We start from the raw sequence: 20859 nt of genomic DNA on the forward strand, positions 1-20859 counted from the left end.
TTTGCATTTCTTTACTTTAAAACATATTGAAGAGCCATGCACTCCCCCTCTGTACTGCTCAAGACCAAGAGTGCCTATGAAGCTGTTTAAAAACCAAAAATAGAAAGTGCCGAACAACAGCAAGGATGGAGGCCATGAGGAGGAAGTAATCTGTTCCAGTTAAACAATGCATCCCCTTCCTTCAAAGCAAGGCAGGAGGTTAGGGCCCCTCTCTTATGGAATAAGCTATTATTTCAGCTGCTGGTCAGGGAATGTTAGGGAAATGCTTGTTAAAAGCAATGGGTGATTGGCTAATGTTTCCTTAATGGGAGGGGCTAATGGTTAGAAAAAGGCCTCTTGAAATCTGGTGAGTGTTAGCATTCAGGTTTGGGAGGTGGAGACCCTGCCCATGCAAGGAAAGGGGCTGGCCTAAGGTACCTGTGAGGAGGAAGATGCAGGGAGAGAAATAGGAGATGGCAGAAGAAGAAGACAAAGAAGAAGAAGAAGAAGAAGAAGAAGAGTTTGGATTTGATATCCCGCCTTTCACTCCCCTTCAGGAGTCTCAAAGCGGCTAACATTCTCCTTTCCCTTCCTCCCCCACAACAAACACTCTGTGAGGTAAGTGGGGCTGAGAGACTTCAAAGAAGTGTGACTAGCCCAAGGTCACCCAGAAGCTGCATGTGGAGGAGCGGAGACTCGAACCCGGTTCCCCAGATTACAAGACTACTGCTCTTAACCACTACACCACACTGGCTCTCAGGTTCTTGAGAGGAACCTCTGACCACTTGGGAAACAGAGGAAGAATACAACAGTATGTAGCTCAGTGTAAGCTGCTGGGGCATTTAATTGGTGTAGGATAAAGCTTTGAAGTCCTACTAATGCTAGTGGTGGGCAGTCCCTAGAGTTCTGGTGAGATGCTAGTGGATCTCTAACCATTGCAATGCCTCATTTCTTCTCCAAAACACTGAAGTCAGCAAATGAAACTCTTTGGAACTTGTCAACATTTTTGATACTTCCCCTGTCTCAGTGAAAAATGTCACTGCACAAGCAACTCTTTTGACATTTCAGCACTTTCACTTCTAGTCAAAGGCAGAACCAAGAAATGAAGATGCAATAAAATAAACTTCAAAGCACAGCAGTATCTCCATGTGGTTCAGGAGGGGGTCAGTCCAATGAGCATAGAGAGGTAGATCCCTCCCATAATTTTATAATAAAAAATCATAATACATAATATGAAATATAACAAGAATATAAGCAAGGAAGTCACAACAACCTTGTTGAAAATTACATTATTAAAGTTAAAAGACTGGCTCCATTGGGCTGCTACTCTTCCTGGACTGCTTCCATTCCAGCTGGTCATTATAAGAAGAACTATTCAACTTTAAGAATTGATGCCTGAGGTTGCTTTCTTTTTCACCCTCTTCCTTCCCCACCCCCTTTTCCTTTTGTGTCATGCCTTTATAGATTGTAAGCCTATGGGCAGGGTCTGTCTCATTTCAGTTGACTGTTTGTAATCTGTTTTGGAGCCATTTTGGATGCAGTGTGATCTCCAGAATCACCATCATAATCTTTGGAGGCTATCCTCCAGGTGTCCCCCCTCTCTTCTTAAGTGAGGCAGATGACAAGAGAGCCTGATTGGTTATGGTGCTCTGACTATGTGATGCTCTCCCTAGCATTAAAAACAACAACAACACCCCTCAAGGTGGCTTGCAACACATATTTATTTTGGGTGTTTGTATCCCCATCCTTCAACAAATTTGCAGGCTTCCTTACAAAATATTTTTTTAAATAAAAGATAACAAGAGAATAAACAGTTTAAAAATTAAAAAGACAACAGCAGTTAAAAATAAGAGGGAGGAAAAAATATATCCAAAGGGTCAATAAAACAATAATCACTTGCCAAAAAAGGATTGTTTCAGGAAACACCAAAGAAACATGGGAGAGTGAGTGAGTGAGTGTGGGCATCCTTAGGCAGGACATTCCAAAGCCCAGGCACAACCTGAGAGAAAACCTTTTCCTTTGCCCACACTAAAATCATCTCACATATCTGCGGGACACAAAGTACAGCCTGGCTAGTTTAATAAGCAAGCAGAGGTGATGGGTTTCCAGGTATCCCAGTCCTAAGCCATTTAGGGCTTTAGATAATAGTAATTGAGTATTTTAAAAAATGTTTGATTTGCAAACTGCATACACAAAATATGGATAAGTAGGAAATTTGAAGAATAGGTGTGTTTTGGTTCTCGTATTGTTTTAAAAAGTGTGAATTTTATAGATTTAACTTTAAAGTGTGCACTGAATCAATTTTTTTCTCCATCCCTATCTGTAACCATAGTCAAGTCTGCTTTCTCTAGAAACAAGTGCAGCTGGCAAACCAATCTAGGTTGGGTAAAAGTCCTGCTGCTACCTGAATATACAGGAGCAAAACCAGATCCAGGAGAACCCTCAAGCTGTGAACCTTAAATTTTCAAGAGGAGTGCAGCCCCATCTGACAAAGATCAACAGATCTGCTAACCAGGAGCATCTCTGTCTGCTCTTGCCTTATCTTGTTTGGATTAAACATCAGTTTGCCTGCCTCCAGTCTGTTACAGACCTCAGGCACTGATTCCGTACAGGTGTCCTCCCACTTATGCGGGGCTTATGTTTCAGGGCCCCTCATGCATTTGTGAAATCGCATAAAGTAGGGAGCACCTTCTAAAAAGCCTCTGAATGCCTATCTTTCCCTACACTCCAGCTCTCTCTCTCCAATCCAGACCAAAATATCTAGAGTTGAAGCTCTGGAGGATACGCAGGAAAGCAGCAGCTGCTGCTGTGCTACCCCGCACACCAGCTGTTCGGCAGGAAGGCTGAGCAGCCTAAACAAAGCCCCGCTGTGGCCTCAGGTCTCTTTGGGGCTTCCTCTGCCCTCACTGACATCCTCCTTCGGCTCCAGGGAGGATTTCCTTGTGAGCCACAATGACTGTGATGGCCTGGGAATCCGATTCAGAGGCTGAACCAGAGGAATCCCAGCCTGCACAGGAGTCCCCGCCTCCAGGGCCGGCTGAACTGGGGCAGGGCCTTGATTCTGAAGCGCCTGCACCTGTGCCGGATCCTCAGGAGCAGGCACCAGGTGAATCCACTCTGGACCCGGAGGTGGTTGAGGACTCAGTGCCTACAGGTGAGTCTCCCCCTGGGTCCAGTAACCCTTCAGCCTCTCCTGAACTGCAGAGGCTCAGGGCAGAGAGGCGGAGGGAATTGGTTTCTCCCAGGAGGAGTGCTCGCCTTAAGGCCAGGAGAGGCGGGTCTCCTGGGGGCCGGGGCCGCCCCTGGCCTCAGAGAAGATAAAGGCCAGTCAGCCTGGTCCCAGGTTGTGGGAGCAATGTCGTTGAAGCGCTGTTTCAGCCAGCACCCAGTCTGGTTCCCCCAGAGTTCTGGTCCTTGCCTGGCTCCTCGCTGTGGACCCCGCTTCGCCCATGGAGGACTGTCTGCCAACCCTCGACTCAGGTCCTGGACCTTGCCCCACGGTAACCTCCCCCCTGGACCAGCACAATGACTCTCCAGCTCTCTCCTGCCATTTCATGGTATGATTCTATTTATTTCCTGGCGCTGTGCATATATGCGTGAGAGTAGAATCCATGAAAGTGAGGTAGGGCTGGGCGATGTTAGGCTTTCAACATCGCGGTGTATCACCAGCCAAACATCACTGTTTGGCGATATACTGCAATGTTGAAACAAGCTGCACAGGCCCCAGCCTGCGAGGTGACAGGTGAAACTGCCACAGCTCTCACTGTGGGAGCTGAGGCACTTTCACCCCAGCACCTCACAGGCACCTCAGCTAGCCCCGGCCCGCTACTCTGCTGGGGGGCAGGAAGACTCCTGACACCCCCACCTCCCTGCTGAGCGAGCCCCGGTGTCTCTGCTGCTCGTATATGAGCGGTAGGGACATTGGGGCTCCCTTGCGAGACTCAGCGGGCGTGAAAGCTCCCGTCCCCCAACTGAGCAAGCCTGCCAACTCCCCAAGATGGAGGGATTCCTGCGACAGTCTGACGGGCTCTGTTTACAGGACTCTCTCCAACGCGACGGGGCGGGCGAGCAACCTCTTTCTTCTGGAGCTCACCCCTGTCCCCCTGGTAGAGCAAGCCCCCTGTCCCTCCAGCGTGTGCACAAGCTGGAGGGATGGGAGGGCCTTCTTTGCTCCTCAGCCGGGCAGAGAGAAGGCTCCCCGCCCCCAGCTGAGGGAGCCCTGACCCTGCTGCTTGCGCACAAACAGGACAAGGATCAGTGCTGCCCAGCTGGGGGAGCCCCGATGCCTCTCTAGCTTGCATGCAAAACATGAGAAGAAATGATTGGGGGCAGGGGCACTTTAACAGAGACCCCTCCCTGCCGCCGCCTTGTGCAAGTTGGTGGCAGGTTGGGGGCTCCATAAAAGGGCTTGGCTGAGGCAAGGGCAGCTGCGCACGCCTCAGCTGAGCAGTTTAAATAAGCGGAGGGAGGAACAAGCTGTAGGAGCACCTCACTGATGCAGCTTGTTTCTCCCTCTGCAGTGGTGTGAGGGCAGACCATTTTGGCAGTTTCACTCATAGGCAAATTGCTGGTGAAACCGCCACCGCTCCTGAGTCCCTCTACCTCTGCCTCCAGCTCCCAGCTGCAGCTTGTTTCTCCCTCAGCACACTGAGCGCTGGTAGCAGAGGGACTCTGGAGGTGGCGGTTTCACCCACGATATACTGCTGAGTGAAGCCGTCATCGCAGTCTGCCCCTCATATTGATATATTGCCCAGGCTTAATGGGGGATGCCTGTACTTCAGTGGCCTTCTGGGAAAAGATAATTTGAATTTGCTGCCATCAATGATTTTACACTGAAGTATTTAATACATTTGTTAAATTTATAAACGGCATGTATCCCACAGTAAGTCACCATAAGATAAATGCTTATCTTAAACAACAGAAATTCCCACATATAGAGAGCATAATATTTGCTCTTGGATGCATTGTGGGAGTGAGGATATGACAAATATTTTATATATGTTTTAATCATGGGATCTCTGAGTTTTATAATAGACCTGTTAAACAGTTGCAGAATTGAGAAACAGTATTTTAAGCTATCATGTTCTAAATTATTACTAATACAGTGGAACCTCGGTTGTTGAACGTAATCCATTCTGGAAGACCGTTCGACTTCCGAAACGTTCAACAACCGAGGCGCAATGGGCGGTCGGCCATTTCAATGGAGAAAATGGAGAAACGCACATTGGAAGCCATTCGACTTCTGAGGCACGTTCGAAAACAGAAGCAATTACTTCTGGGTTTTTGGCGTTCGAAAACTGAAAAGTTCGGCTTCTGAAACACTCGAAAACCGAGGTTCCACTGTACTTCATGTTATACCTGAAGCTCTTTGGCCCTGGAAGCCAGTGCTAAAATGGTCACTGCTACCATGTATCAGGGCCTACCTGCTCTGTAGATAATAGAGCACTGTTCTCTAGGCCCCACCAGGCACTAGAATAATTTCTATGTAAAACCTCTTCTTTTTATTTAAACTGTGTTTGCAGCTACAATCCTGCTTTTGTGCTGTTCTTTTCAGCTAATTAGTGAGCCTCTGCCAGCTTGTTGTCCATCGCGAGGAGTTCACTCCTTGTTGCTAGGGCACACTGACATGCACCAGTGGTACTAGTTTCAAAGAGATGTGGGGGACTGTAGAGAGAAAGGGCTGATCAAACAAAATGTGTTCTTTTTTCTTTTTTTTAATCCATCCTTTTTGGCAAGGCTGAAAAGTTTGCAATGGAGGAAAAAAAACTGGGTGAATGATAAAGCCTGAAAAAGCTCATTAATTTGAGGCAAGCTAAGCATTGCTGGTGAGTTATCTTATCCTTCCTCAAAATAGACTTTTATCAAAATGGGAGAGCAAGAACCTAAAAGGGTTTGTGCCTTTAAAAAAGTAATTAGTTCCTAAGGATTTTGTTGTTGCTAGTAATATTATTGTGTGGGCGGGTGTTTAAAGATAGAGCTGTAGCCTCTTGAAAGTGCTGTCCCTTCACAGCAACCAGCAGTGTCCTAACTTACTTTTTGTCTTATAGCCTGGTCTAGATTCTAGCCACTTCATGAGCCAATGTCATCACATTCTGTTAGCATCTTTCATTATTGCTAATTTCACATGCTCCTAAAGCACATGCTAAACCCCCTCAATATTTGGACATCTAACTGCTGTAGTGCTTTTGACTTTCCCCCACCCCCATAATAAGAAGAAAAGGCCCTGTGATTTAAATCACCACCTTGTTTAAATCGCCACCTTTATAGGGATTCTGCTGTAACCCAAATCTGACACATGGGTCTCTTGTCCTCATGCCAAAACTCCAAGTCCTCAGAGAAAGGGTGGATACCAGCATAAATGATTGAGGACTGCTTCTCAGTCCATTTGGGACTCATTTTTCATGAGTGGTGAATTATTTATTTATTGCCACAGTGAATTGAAAAATGGAGGGAGTGTTAAATTGACCCCTGGGGATTCCACCGTTAACACAAACCACAGCTTTCTCACACACCATAGCTACAAATAATCGTTGCTGATGCATTTTCAGTCCTGTGCTAAACTGGAAATTGGGCCCAAGTCCAATGTCGAGAGCTTGGAGGATTACTTCATTATCTTTTATGAGGAAAGGGAATAAAATATGGCAAAAGGCAAAAAACTGATATGGTGTGTGGTGAAAGAGCTGCGATTGGTTAGCAGCTGCAGGAAGGCTTGACTTAAAATGGGGCCATGGCTCTAGGGGAAGATGGGCAATCTATGCCTACGTCATCCATGGCACCATGCCCAAGATAGTCAGGTAGCTCAGTGGCTGTGTGGTACAGAAACAAAAACATGAGGAGGTGATGGTAGGCTGCAGAGTTAGCCAAAACTGTAAGTGGTCATCCCAGGACAGTAGCATTTGGGCAGGAACCAGGCAGGCTTCAGCAACTGGGTGAGGAGCTACAGATAGGGGTAAGGAAGTGGAGGGGGGGAACAAGACACAGTGAAGAGAACCCATTGATATTTATGCTGTAGAGCTGTGCCCCCACCATGTCAACAGGGGAAGTAATGCTTCGTTTCCCCATGTGCTGTTTCCATTTCTTAAATTAGACTCCTGGGCTGCTATTAGCTAGGGGAGAAGAAGACAGATAGAATACAAATACCTGACTTTCTTCCTCTTAGTAGGTTTTGGGGGTGATTTAAATTGGGGAAAAAGTAGGGTTGCCATATTGTATATTTGGAGCAAATTTGTTGAACTTTTTTGGCAAAATCTCAAAAATGTTTTGGAGGCATTTTTTGGCGAATTCGCAAAAAAACCCTACATTTCCAACATGGGTTTCCATATGCCCAGGTTTCCCTGGACAACTTGGACGGTTTTTGGAAATTCCGCCCAGATGCTATTTCGGGTGGATGAATCCCAGCTATGTCCAGGAAATTCCAGACGTATGTCAGCCCAAGGAAACAGCATGGTAGGGAAAGCTTTCTCCTAGTACTGCAGCTCTGATCCAACTCCCTTTTCCTGGCAGCTGCTTTTAAGTGAACACCAAGACGTCAGGAGATCAAATCCTGCACCTCACATCTTTGGTCCCAACAAAACAAATGTACTGAAAAGAGTGGGGAGGAGAGGGAGAGTAAGTGAGAAGCTTCTAAAACATGGTCTGTTGTCTGCAGCTCCTGAAGGAAGCCCACACAAAGAGAGGATGCTTTTTAGGGGTTCTGTCTGCTTTTAACAGTTTTTAATGGCACCATCTTCCTCTGAGCAAACAGGAGTTTGGGCCTGGGGCCTGCCATGGACCCCTGATAGGGATCTCTTCAGTATTTATCTCTTGACACTCAGCACCCATTCACCTGTAGCTGCACACGTCACCAGCAGCAGCCACTACCCTTCTCTTCCTAGTCACGGAGTCCTAGTTCTCAGCTCCTCCAAGAATTTCATTCCATGTTCAGACAAAGCAAGAAGCAAGTTGTGCAGGTGAACTGTAGAGGTGTCTGCCTTCTCATGGAATGCAGAGTGTTATTTACATTCAACAGATGTTTTAAGTTCAGATCTTTAAATAGGCAGCCCCTCCTTTTCGTTAATCCCTTCTCCCTTCTCTGCTCCTATAGTTTACCCCAAGCCATAGGAACAAACGGTGTCCCTTGTTGCATGAGGAGGACAGGATTTTCCACATGGCAGCTCAGCCTGAGAACAGTGCCTGAATGTTTGATCTCATTCAGGTATCAGACATCCCTCCGCAGGCTGCTGTAAAGCAATCCGTTCCAGCTGAAGGCTTTTCTCTGAAGGAGGATCAGTTGTTAGAAGAGACAAGCTGAAGCAGGGAGCTGGAAATTCCAGGAGAGAAAAGACGCCACATGCTAAGGATTCTTTACTTCCTTCATGTGCACACACACACACACACACACACACACAGAGAGAGAGGGGGGGGGGAGAGAGAGTTATGAAACCCACCAGCTTGCCTACCATGCAGTTTATCCATATGATCAGTCACGGACCAATTTTCAAAATTAAGTTTTTAATTTTATGTTACAGCTCATGGCCAAATTACAAGTGACACTGAATCACATGTAGTTGCCCCTGCTAGCTTGGAGTTTTGTTTAGGAAAAGCAACCATGGGGGCTGGACAGGAACTGAAGAAGAAATTGTGTGTGTGGAGGGGGGCATGTTTAAGTTTTCCTTTCTTGTTATTTTCCACAATGAATGTCAAACCTCCCCCCATCTGCTTTCTCCCTCACAGGAGAAAAGATACGGATTCCTGCCGTTCTCCATCTCTCATTCCCTTGTAAAGTCTAATTCAAACAATCACCGCTGTGTCTCTTGCCATCCAACGATGGGAGGTGGAAGAGGGAAAATGCACAGCACAGCTGATTTCAGTGTAATTCACACTAGAAAAGAGATAGAAAGCAATCAGCATCAGCTCTGTCTTTCTTAAAATATTTAATCTGGCCTTTAGTATACATGCATTCTGCCTTTTTATGCAAAACAAGATTTTTTTAGGGTGGTAGGGATAACTGGCATATATGCTTAGACATACAGCAGCTTATTTAAATAAAGTAAAATAAAAGTTTGCTGTGTTACTTATATAAAGCATGAGGCGTGCATTTTATGGTAATACAGTCGTTCCTTGGTTCTCGAAAAGAATGCGTTCTGGGAGTCCGTTCTAACTGTGATGCTTGGCTCGTGATATACCACGATGTTGAAAACCTAATATCGCCCAGCCCTACTAGAGAGGGCTTCATCACTGGTCCAGATCATGACTGGGTATGCTGCATGCCACAGCAGGCCTGCCCAAAGTGAATTGACACACTCACCTGTGTACCCTGAGCTCAATCTGGAGCTTTAGTTAGACAACCTGTTTGTCAATAATAATTAGCCTTTACTGTTCTCTGGACTTAAGTGCACACCCTGCCCCCTTGATTATTTTTATTTTTAAGCAGTGATTAGTCTTCCTCTTTGTCTTTCAGTGCAACCACAGTTCAAGTCCCTTAACCAAATATTTAGCAGTCCAGCTTCTGGGTATGTAAGCACCTGCCTGAGATCTTGTTGAGCAGCTGCCAATTAATTAGACAATGCTGGGCTGATCAGACCAATGGCCTGACTCCCTATAAGACATCTTCACAAAGTATGCACTGCAGAAGAAGGGAAATGGGAACCGGATTTTGAGAAGTGGAATGCACACGATTGGGAGTAAATGCAGCTGTGTGTACTCTGTGCTTTGCTAGGGGTTTACTTATGGGGTAAAGAAGAAGAGTAAGCTAAATGAGGCTATCAGAAGAAGGAGAAATCCGAAGGATGAAAGAAAAGTGATGCAGTTTAAAGGAAGCATCCAAGGAGTAAGGAAGTTTATGTAAAGCTTGATAGCATTAAAAGAGGGAAATGAATGATACTTTTTAACCCCTACATGCAAACCCCTGGCAAATTGCATAGTACATGCATCTGTATTTGTTTACAATTTCGTTGTATCCTCAGTCTCTCAGGTTACTTTCCCATTCCCTCTATTGCTTCCCTTATTTTCAATTGTGTGTCTATTTGAAGCTGCTGTATTTAACACTTTATTATGAATTGTTTGTTGCTGTGAGAATTTAAGAGTGTAATTGGGAGGCCCTGTGTAAGTAAAGCTTGCTTATTTGTTTATTTATAATAGTGCGGAAGGGTGGGGTTTAATTTTGATGTACAGTTAGTGAATCATACTATTGGCTCCTCTGTCCCTGTATTGTGTGATACTATGAGTGACAGTTGCTTCTAAGATTAGTTACCTGAGATCCTTTCAACAGGAGATGTCATGGATAATTCTGAAGCAAAAAGTTGTACTTTTAAATACCTGGTAAAGTATAAGAGCTGAGTTAGTAGATTAAACCAAGACTACTAAGAGATATATCTCCAGTGTCTTCTATGATATTCACTGACACAATTTCTGAAGGTCATTTTGCAGATCAAACACAGCTTTATTGTCACCCCTACAGATGCACTGACACCATCCTACAAATGCTGCTCCTCTAAGTGGCTGCCTGGATCATTTGTGTGGTCAGGCCTGGCCCATGGCAAGCATCTCATCTGGCTGTCAAGAAGGATAACTAACCATCGGAGGGTTTTGAGAAGAGCCTTAATATGGCCAAGGCAGCTGGAAAGGTAAACAAAGAAGGGCTGATTCATGCAACCATTTTTAATGTGGTGAAGCCACCCAATTTATTGAGTTTTTTTGGCATGCTGAGCAGTCTTGGTCTGGTATCAGGGGAAGTTCAGGAGCTGCCATTGTTTTATTTACTTTATTCCAAAGATAGAACCTCATGTTTATATGAATACAAGATGCCTTGTAAAGTTCCAAAAATAGTCTCCACTTTCAGCTGAATATATCAAGCCTATTCCCTAGAAAGGGGGCGTAGTCATATCTGTTTTTCCCGTAATTCCTGGTGTGGCCAGGAAGCTAGAGTAGAAGTTTGGCTATGCAGTGATAGTTTTCTTCCTTTATTTTTTGCCCTTTAAAATATTAAAATTAATTTTAATAATTTTATCCCTCATAGATTTTATTGCAAAAATCTATACTGAAGCCTAAACTTGATCTGTGTGTCTCTTTTCCTATCTCATTGTCTTGTCCCCAGCTTTTTATAGTGTCTTCCTGTCACTATTTCCCCTAAAGTGTGGTGTCTTTTGAGTTACCTTGTGGTGAAGATCCACAGGGAAGATGCCATCTAAGACTCAGGGAACGATTCAAATACTGTGGTACCTCGGTTTAAGAACAGCCCTGTTTAGGAACTATTCAGTTTACGAACTCCACAAAACTGGAAGTAGTGCCCTGGTTTGCAAACTTTATCTCGGTCTAAGAATGGAATCCAAACGGTGGAAGGGCACTGGCGGTGGGAGGCCTCATTAGGGAAAGTGTGCCTCAGTTTAAGAACAGTTTCAGTTTAAGAACAGACTTCTGGAATGGATTAAGTTTGTAAACCGAGATACCACTGTATGTTGGAATGGCAGGTGAGCTGAAAAATGCAGTTTTGCCAAATTTATCAGTCTGTGATTTCTGCAATTTAGATTCTGCCTACAGTCCTAATTCTGTATTTAGCCAATTGTTTGTGCATCTTGTCACTTGGAAATGCTCCTGCTATTAGCTGAAGTGATTGTTTCCTTTAAGCTATTTGTGTTCTAATTTTAATATAAGCAGCCTTGAGCATATGTTCCTGGATTACAGAGTAGGCTATAAAATGTAAAATAGGTAAATAAGGTCACAGAGCCTGGGCACACAAGATACTAAATTCCACTGAGGTTCAGCCCTCTGCCCCCCTGCACACACAATGGCCCACACACAAGTTTCTGAAGCCATGAGCCTGAAAACCACATCTGAAGATGTCTCAGCCCTTTAGTTATATTCCCTTACTTACATATCTCGACTTGTGCAGTACATGGCTTGTGTTTACTTTGTCGCCGTGCCTTGTTTTTAACTTTGGCTTATGGTTGATGCAATTCTAAAACAAAACTAAAATCTCAACATGACTTATGAAGTACTATCATCATCTTTTAAAATTCTGGGATTTAGCAGAATTGTTTTTACAGTAATTGACCAAGATGAAAGATGACGCAGATGTGTCATTTCACCTAGGAACTAAACAGCTGACTCTGTAACATAGCAGAGCAAGAACAAAAGATGCTGCATACCAAGGATGAGGGTTCAGAGCCAATCAAGCAAGAGGCTTCTCTGCTTTGGAGTCCATTCTTTGAAATGTGTGATTTTTGTCCTTTGCCATGATCCCAAAGGTGTAGTGTGAATCACCCGTCACTGTAGGAACTGCAGTCTCAGCTGAAATCCACTTGCTCTTGATTAAGGAATTCAGAAAATGAACTCTTCTCATCTTTTGCAAAACTAATTAGCATTAAATAAGTAAATAAATAAATTTATACCCATAGATCTCAGGGTGGTTTACAACATATCTGTCACATTTTATTTGTACTACTAAGTCTTGATGTAAATAACATCAAAAGTGCTTGAGAAGGGAGCTGATGATTCATATTCCCTACTACTACACAGTTGCTGCTGTAATATAGGTGGCATCTTCTAGGGTTGAGTACATTCTTTGTGTGCAGAAGATCCCAGATTCAATTCCTGGTACATGGCCAATTAAAAGGGTCTCAGCTAACCGAGCTGGAAATTACTTCTCTTTGTATGGGGCCCTGGAGAGCTACTGCCTGCATCAGTGCTGATGCACACATAGGCTCCTTTAAAGAAACCCCTCTCTTGGAAGCATTAGCAATAGTGGCAAGAAGGGAGAAGAGCGATTAGAGGGAGAGAAGAGGGCCACTGAGTCCTCGGTTCCGCTTCATTCCTTGTGTCCCTTAATGTTGAAAATTCAGTATGCAATTTATTGTCTCTACAAGGGAAAGCAACTCACACAAATGCATCACACAAGGTTCCCAGTGCAACTAACTGACTGTGGATCTATTGGCATGTGGGTTCCCAGACCATGCATTACAAACTTGAGGTGGACTGCTGGAGTGAGGAAAACACAAACCATGTACACACCATACATTTAAAACACATTTCCCTTCTCCAACAATTATGGGAACTGTACTTTGCTCCTCAGAGCTACAAATCCTACCACCATTGACAAACTGCAGTTATTAGGATTTTGGGGTGGGGGGAGAGGAATGTGCTTTGCGTGTATTGTGTGTTCACAGTCACATTCCCCAAACATACTACTACTACTACTACTAATAATAATAATAATAATAATAAATAATTTATTATTTATACTCTGGGCTGGGTTTCCCCAGCCACTCTGGGCGGCTTCCAACAAAAGATTAAAAATACATTCAAACACTTATCTTCCCTCCCTTCTAGCCCAGCAATGGGATCCTGGCTGCTTGGTAGGTGCAGGCTTAGCTGAGTGAGACACAGCTCTCTCCCACGGTGCTCTGGCTGAGGAGGCACACAAGGCGATTTAGCTGAGCAGGGCAGCACCTTTTTGTTAGAAGGTGGGAACTAGTTAATACGCAGCTGCCATCACTCTTGATTCACCAGAGCCTTAGTTTGCTAAGGTCAGTGAGTGAGGCTGCCAAGCAGGCTTGAGATTCCACACACCTCTTCCGATAAATTAAGTTACTGGCTTCCAGGACATAACTGCTGATAGGAAAGAAACAGCAAACAGTGTGGCCATGCCAAAAAGAAACACACAATCCAGTAAGTTATATCAGGATAGTTTCTAAAACAGTTGGGCGTATGAATAGAGAGGTCACTTGGACCTATCTTTAGAATTCCATTGGGTACACTGAGGGCCAAGCTAGATGATACGTTAACTTCATAGCCATGCCCGTATTTTGAGAGGACCCAATATGTTACTTACATATAGCACCCTAAACAATGCTGGGCCAGGTTATTGGAAACACTGACTTCCTATCTATATCCCTATAAGAGCATTATAAGATCAGTCCTGCTGCTGCTGACTTGTAATGCAAAGGCAGGCTTTCTTATTGGTTGTACAGGATCTATAGAATGTCCTCCCTGTTGACATTTGAGATTTGAGAATCTGTATTGGCATTCCACTAGCTCTTGGAGACACATCTGTTTATACCAGCATTTCCTGATCCCTTGATCTGGATCTCCTGTTTTTGCTGTTGTATTATTTTTATAATACTGCTTTATGGCATGTTTTAATCATAGATTATAATTAGTATATTTGCCTTTTATATTTTGTAAACAGCTTAGAAGTCAGTTTAGACATGGAGCAGCATATAATAACAACATCAACAAAAATAATAAATGGGAGGGTTTGGGGGGGTAACAGTTTTCCTCCCACACTGGTCCCAATCAGATTGGTACACCTGTGATTGCAATTTGTGTAAGGGGAAAAAAGCAAATGGGAGTCCCCCCCATCCTAATTGTTAGCATGCAGAAAGGGGGTGAGCCAAGTCAGGGCCTTGGCAATGGGCAAGCTGCCTTCTACGTTCCTGATCTGAATCAGGCCTTCTGTGCTTGCAATTTGTGTAACAAAAACAATCCTGCACATAGATACGGAGCTAATATATCATCTTGACCCCCTCAAAAATAGTTACAGATAGGTAGCCGTGTTGGTCTGCCATAGTAAAATAAAAAATAAAAAATCCTTCCAGTAGCACCTTAAAAACCAACTAAGTTAGTTCTTGGTATGAGCTTTCGTGTGCATGCACACGAAAGCTCATACCAAGAACTAACTTAGTTGGTCTTTAAGGTGCTACTGGAAGGAATTTCCCCCCCCTCAAAAATAGTGAGGGTTATTACTTAGTAAATAAGGGCTCATCAGGAGAAAGAGAAATGAAGGTTTTATTCTGAGCTCCCACATGCCCTGTGATACCCCAAAGGGAAGGAGTCAAACGGAATTTAGGTTGACCAATTCATGTATGCAAATGCTCACCTCTGCTTTTCTGCAGCAGGAGTGGGTAGTTTGCAGGGAGGAAGTGGTGGAGAGGTGAAGAAGTGCTTAAACCTGGTGCGGGTAACCTTTGGCCCTTTAGATGTTGCTGAACTACGAGTCCCATCAGCCCTGGCAAGCGTGACCAATGGGCAAGTATGACAAGAGCAGTAGTTCAGCAACATCTGGAGGGAAGATTGTCTTCCCCTTGCAGCTTCCCCAGCTGTTTTTTCTCCTGTAGCCCCTTCTCCAAATAACACTTTGAGTCTTTGGAGAAGGAGCTGCATCAGCTAGCAAAGTACCTTGAAGGCCATGTTTATACTTCAGCAACAGCTATACCACATTATCTGCTAGTTAGGAGATGTACCTTTCCAATTCCATTTTTGTCTGTGAATACAGAACATGAACACTTGCCCTCAAATAGTTGCAAATATGGCTTTCTGTGCTGAATCAAAAATGAGTTTGAGTAATAAAGAAAAACCCAGCCTCTTAATCTGTATATCCAATTTTTGAATCAGAGGCGAGCAAGGGAGGAGCTGGCCTCTTCCTTTCTGTTAACTGCAATTTTTACAAGGCTACGGAGTGGATACAGTTTGGCTAAAGTTGGTGGGAGTTTAGGACAGGGGTTGTGGATTTAATTAACACCCCCTTTCTTCCTGCTCCCTCAGTAATTTGAGCACTGTGTATAACTATTCTAATCCAGGACAATTAACAGTAACTTTTAAGTGTTTTTATGTTCTGAACACACTTGAAAATAAATACTGATTTAAGCCCTTCTTTCAGCTGAACGTTTGCCAAAAGCCACATTATTCACAGGTCCCACTGTACATGCAGCTACTCAGCTCTGTCCTTTGTCACCTATAAAATAAAAAGCTCCAGTTTCTTCCATTCTTCTCACAGGGGCCCCAAAGTGTCTGGGACTTGGCTGTGGGAATGTAGGGGTGTTGAGGCAAACATAAACCCTTTCCTAGAAGCTAGGCCTCATAAACGCAGACAGTGGTTGATGGAATAACAGCTTCACACTAGGCTGGATATAGGGATTTGCCGCTAAAATGTTGCTACAGAGCTCAACAGCACTCAATTTACAAAACCTGAAATCTGTTTTATTTGAGATCCAATGGAAATTCTAATTTGGACCCTAAATGGAATCCACACATGGAAATAGGGCATCTGCAGTAGAGATGATGGTTTGTTTGCAGATTCCAACATGGCCCTATAATGAACAGTAAAATAAATACAGACAGTTTGAGATCCATAGAGAACAAGTAGTTGACCCAGTGTCCTTTGCAAGAGAAAAAAAAAAGCAGCAGCTAATAGCAAACTTCTGGAGCTTGTTGATCCTGTGTCTTTATTTGCTGCAAGTTCCAAATTGTGAAATCTCTCCACGATGTGGGACAGATGTTGTGTTAAAGAAAATAAAAACAAACAGACATCAGGCTGGGAAAGGCAGAGACTAAAATGACACCATGTTCTAATTCCCTGTGGGACAGCTCCATGCAGCTTTCCAAATGACTGGACCAATGAGCAATTGGAGACTGAACAAGTCATATAAACAGAGCAGCTCAAGGTCTGCAATCAGTTCTGTGGAGTGTCTACAGTGTGAGCAGCAATTCCCGAAGGCAGGGGAGGAGGAAGGAATATCTTTGCTCCGGTGTCTTCTAAATGATCCTGACAATGCTGTGTCCAGAGCTGTTTGCGTAACAAAATGTACTCAAGTGGATTTTTTACAAAGCGCACTCTGGTTCCTATGGCAGTAGATCAACAAAAGGATATTCAATTAATTCAGGCGAAGGAATTCCCTCTTGCAGAGGAACTAATTCAGAAGTGGAGGTAAGATAAGGGCAGAGATGTACCAAAGGGAAATAAATGGGTTTATTGTCCTTCATTCAGAAGAGAGGTATAGAGGAATCAACAGCAGCTGCAGCTAAGACAAAAAGAGGAAAGACTGAATAAATAGCCCAAAGAAGATAAGGACATTACATACATCCTTCAGTCACTTGGACCTGGAAAAGTGACCTGAAAATACCCTAAACCTCAATATTAATAAACTCCCTCTCTCATAATACTAGGATCAGGGTCCTCCAAGTAAGCTGAGTATTGGAAGATTCAGGACAGGACAAGAGGGAGCACATACTGAAACTGAATAATTGGCTGCCAAAAGATGGTGTGGTGGCCACCAACATGGACAGCTTTAAAATGGGATTAGACAAATTCACAAAGGATAAGAAGGCTGCCAACAGCTACTCCTCACCCTGGCTAAGTGTCCTTCCCCCAGTATTGGTGACAGTATATTCATGAATAACAGTTGCTGAAGAATTCAAATAGGGAAAGTGTTGTGCTCAAGTCTTTCAGGTGAGTTTTCCATAGACGTCAGGTTGGCCACTAACATCAGGAATCACAAGACAGAGAAGCCAGTAGGAGAACACTTCAATCTCCCAGGACATTCAATACAGGATCTCAAAGCAGCTGTCTTATTACAAAAGAATTTCAGAAACAGACTTGAAAGAGAAGTTGTTGAATTACAACTTATCACTAAACTGAAAACTATGGAGAGACATGGTCTTAATAGAGATATTGGATTCCTGTCTCATTATATATGCTAATCATCTGCATACTATCCCTTGCTTTTTCCTGTAGGACTAATTGCAGTTAACAGTCATCAACAGGTTTACCATACTCATTGAGTCAATCACCCATCTCCTACTACCCTCCTGAGAAAAACCCCACCCCACCCTCCCCTCCCACTATATATAAGGGTCTGGTGACTTCTGTTTTGGTGTATCTGAAGAAGTGTGCATGCACACGAAAGCTTATACCAAGAACAAACTTAGTTGGTCTCTAAGGTGCTACTGGACAGTTATTTTATTTTATTTACATATTTCAACTGTGTCAGACCAACATGGCTACCTACCTGAATCTAGGTTGGCCACTGTGAGAAGAGGATACAAGGGCCTTTGGTTTGAGTCAGCAGGGCTGATGTACTTAACTTTAATAAAATATAGAGATCTTCTCAAAACACTTTCTCAAATGGGTTTCCCATGTTTTCTGATCAGTTTGAAATTGCTGTTAGAACAGTTAGGAGCTTTTCCTTTCCAGCAAGAACCCAGCCACAAATATAAAGGGAACATTCTGAAGCTGAAAGTTTGAAAAGAACATGGGGAAGATATTATTTTACCTGAATTGTTCGTTTCATCTCCAACTACAGCTTGTAAAAGCTTAGTAACAGCAGGATTGTGTTATCTGGGGAAAACCAAAAACCAACCTTACTTAACCCATAGTTACTTAAAATATATCCAACAATCAAAAACAACTGCCCTCCACTCTTATTAACTTAATGACAACAAATTATCTAGTTTAAATGGCCCAATGTAGTCAGGTTAACAATTGACCAATCTGCTGATCAAATCAGAATGCTGGTTGTTCTAGACAGTGGCTTTGCACCACTTCAGAATGGAAGAGGGGAAATTGTGTAATTGTGTAAGTACTATGCCTTTGTAAAATAAAACTCTCCAAGTTGGACCCAAGCTAAATTAGTTGAACTTAAGTGCACTTAAAATCAATGGGGCAAGTTAATCATGACATACTGTAGTTTCCCAAGACGTCAATGGAATTTAAGTTAAACTAACAATTTGGATCAATCCTTCTATATACAACATGCCAGGGGAAAGAATCCAAAACTAGCCTTTTCCACTGGAATATGATTTCTAGCTGCAGGAGATTTTTTTTACACATAGAAGACCAAAAGACCATCTGTATTTTGAGTTCCATAAGTGCTGTATCATGTGCTGATTCTGAACATGTAAATCCTTATCAGAATCACAGCATCACCATCACAGGACTTGAAGAAATCTCGAGAGCAAATTAGTTCAAGCTTCTATGGTGAAGCAATGTTTGCAACAACTTAAGCTATCTCTCACTGATGCTTAACTTCTCATAAATGCCAGTCGGTAACTTGAGAACTTTCCTAAGCAATGTATTCCATCACCGTCACCAACAGCAGGCTTTCCATAGGCCAGTAATTTCCAGTTCCAGATATATTGTGGAATCTATACCTTTTACAGGATTTTCTACTTTCCAGTGTATCTTCTCTGGCCAGAATTCTTGGACTTCAACGAACCGTGTTAGCTAGGGCTAATGGGACTTGTAGTCCAAAACTACAAGTTGGGGAAGACTGACTTGTGTCTTTCTCTTTTAAGTGAAGCTTGACGTGAGACATTACTCCATCTCTCCATCCCTAAAGAATACAAAGCCCCAGTTGTTTCCAGTGTCCTAGACCTAGATCTTTTGTGTCTACTAATAGGACCCAAAATAATATTTGACATTTTGCAGCAATGTCACATTGCTGACATATTTGTGCTCACATGATTGACTCTACTCCCAGAGTCTTCTCTGTGCTGCTGTTTAGCTAATTATCCCCGAACTAACGCACTTTGATTTTGTGTGTGGATGAAACTTATGTTTTATTTTCCTAGCCATTGCTTCTTGATAGCAAGCATGCTTTGCCTTGGAAATTCTCATGTTTAATCCTTGGCATTGCCATCTAAAACTATATTGGGCCTTGTAGAGTCACTGCTAGTTAAATAGACATGCTGGGATAGATGATTCTGTAGTCTGACTTAATACAAAGCCGCGCCATATAATACCCCCATTTATCAAGAAGATGACAGAATCATAGAATTGTAGACTTGGAAGGACCCTTAGGATCATCTAGTCCACCCCCCTGCAATGCAGAAATATGCAGCTGTCCCATATGGAGATCGAACCTGCAACCTTGGCATTATCAGCACCACGCACTAACTAACTGAGCTATCCAGTTGGTGGATTTTACTGCAAGCCTCCCAAGTCATTTCAGCCTACTAAGCTTTATTGTAAGCTATTGATCTGAATGGTTTCCTTTTTGGCTTCTCATCATAGTATTAATATCACTGTTAAATACTAAATTTAGGAAAACATGAATGAATTTTATGGGGATCAATATTAGGGCTTGTTTGTATGATGAAGAGCTTAATTTGAAACATATTTCTTAAAATGGTGATAGTGTTGGGAAGTATGTATGTTCGGTTTTTTTCTTTAATCCTCATCTTGTCTCTCTGAAGTTTGTCATTTCCCAAACGCTTAAGTACCATCAAACTACAACATCCCAGCAGCCCATCAGTCCACATATATCTGCATGCAGAGCTTGATACTTAAATAACTCAGGGCAATGTCTCAGCACATGAGACAAATCTACATAGTATTTGCAAATGCTGATGTATAGATGCAGATTTGGGTCTCTGAGCACATTAAGATGATGAGTGGCTGGGGTTTCACTGGCACTGTGCTTTGGAGCATGCCCAACATCCCTGTAGATAAAGGTATTTTTAAATACGTTTTAACAAAATTAAGGAGGAGGGTGAAAGGAGTCCTGTGACCAATGCAAAAGACCCTGGACATGCTTAAAGCCCCTGGGTCATATTCTAATAGTACCCTTAGTGTACAGAGACAGAATCGTGTAAATAAGGGCCTGTAGTCAAATATATTGTGCCACAAAAAAAATTCCTTCCAGTAGCACCTTAAAGACCAACTAAGTCAGTTCTTGGTATGAGCTTTCGTGTGCATGCACACTTCAGATACACAGCACCTTAAAGACCAACTAAGTCAGTTCTTGGTATGAGCTTTCGTGTGCATGCACACTTCTTCAGATACACAAGAAGTGTATCTGAAGAAGTGTGCATGCACACGAAAGCTCATACCAAGAACTGACTTAGTTGGTCTTTAAGGTGCTGTGTATCTGAAGAAGTGTGCATGCACACGAAAGCTCATACCAAGAACTGACTTAGTTGGTCTTTAAGGTGCTACTGGAAGGAATTTTTTTTGTTTTGACTATGGCAGACCAACACGGCTACCTATCTGTAACTGGAAATATTGTGCTACGACACCCCTATGTACTTCTCCATATTGGTGCACATATGAAGCATATCTGGTTAACAGACCACACTTTCTTCCTCCCTATGTAAGAGCTTCCACTGAAAGAGGAAGAGCGAGCAACA

The 20859-nt window shown here is 43.2% G+C and overlaps 2 protein-coding genes across 11 annotated transcripts in view; one reads left to right on the forward strand and one right to left on the reverse strand.

Moving 5' to 3' along the window:
* Positions 1-20859, forward strand: part of LOC310848788 (uncharacterized protein) — a 137402-nt gene that overhangs the window by 15898 nt on the left and 100645 nt on the right. For 3 of the 8 annotated variants that reach the window (XR_014566605.1, XR_014566606.1, XR_014566607.1), the window contains exons 1-2: positions 8845-9787; positions 10418-10583. The exons of 3 other annotated variants lie outside the window; for them this stretch is intronic. The gene's annotated coding sequence lies outside the window, so the exon portion shown is untranslated. Of the gene's footprint in view, positions 1-8844; positions 9788-10417; positions 10584-20859 lie in introns of those variants that run through there. 2 more of the 8 variants (XR_014566608.1, XR_014566609.1) reach the window with 2 other exon arrangements.
* Positions 16620-20859, reverse strand: part of RAD51B (RAD51 paralog B) — a 364040-nt gene continuing 359800 nt past the window's right edge. The window contains exons 12-13 of one of the 3 annotated variants that reach the window (XR_014566391.1): positions 18006-18070; positions 16620-16754 (exon numbers count right to left, since the gene is read on the reverse strand). The gene's annotated coding sequence lies outside the window, so the exon portion shown is untranslated. Of the gene's footprint in view, positions 18071-20859 lie in introns of all 3 variants that reach the window. The other 2 variants (XR_014566392.1, XR_014566393.1) reach the window with 2 other exon arrangements.

The sequence above is a fragment of the Podarcis gaigeae genome (genome assembly GCF_964106915.1).
Source record: "Podarcis gaigeae genome assembly, chromosome: 1".
NCBI classification, from domain to species: Eukaryota; Metazoa; Chordata; class Lepidosauria; order Squamata; family Lacertidae; genus Podarcis; species Podarcis gaigeae.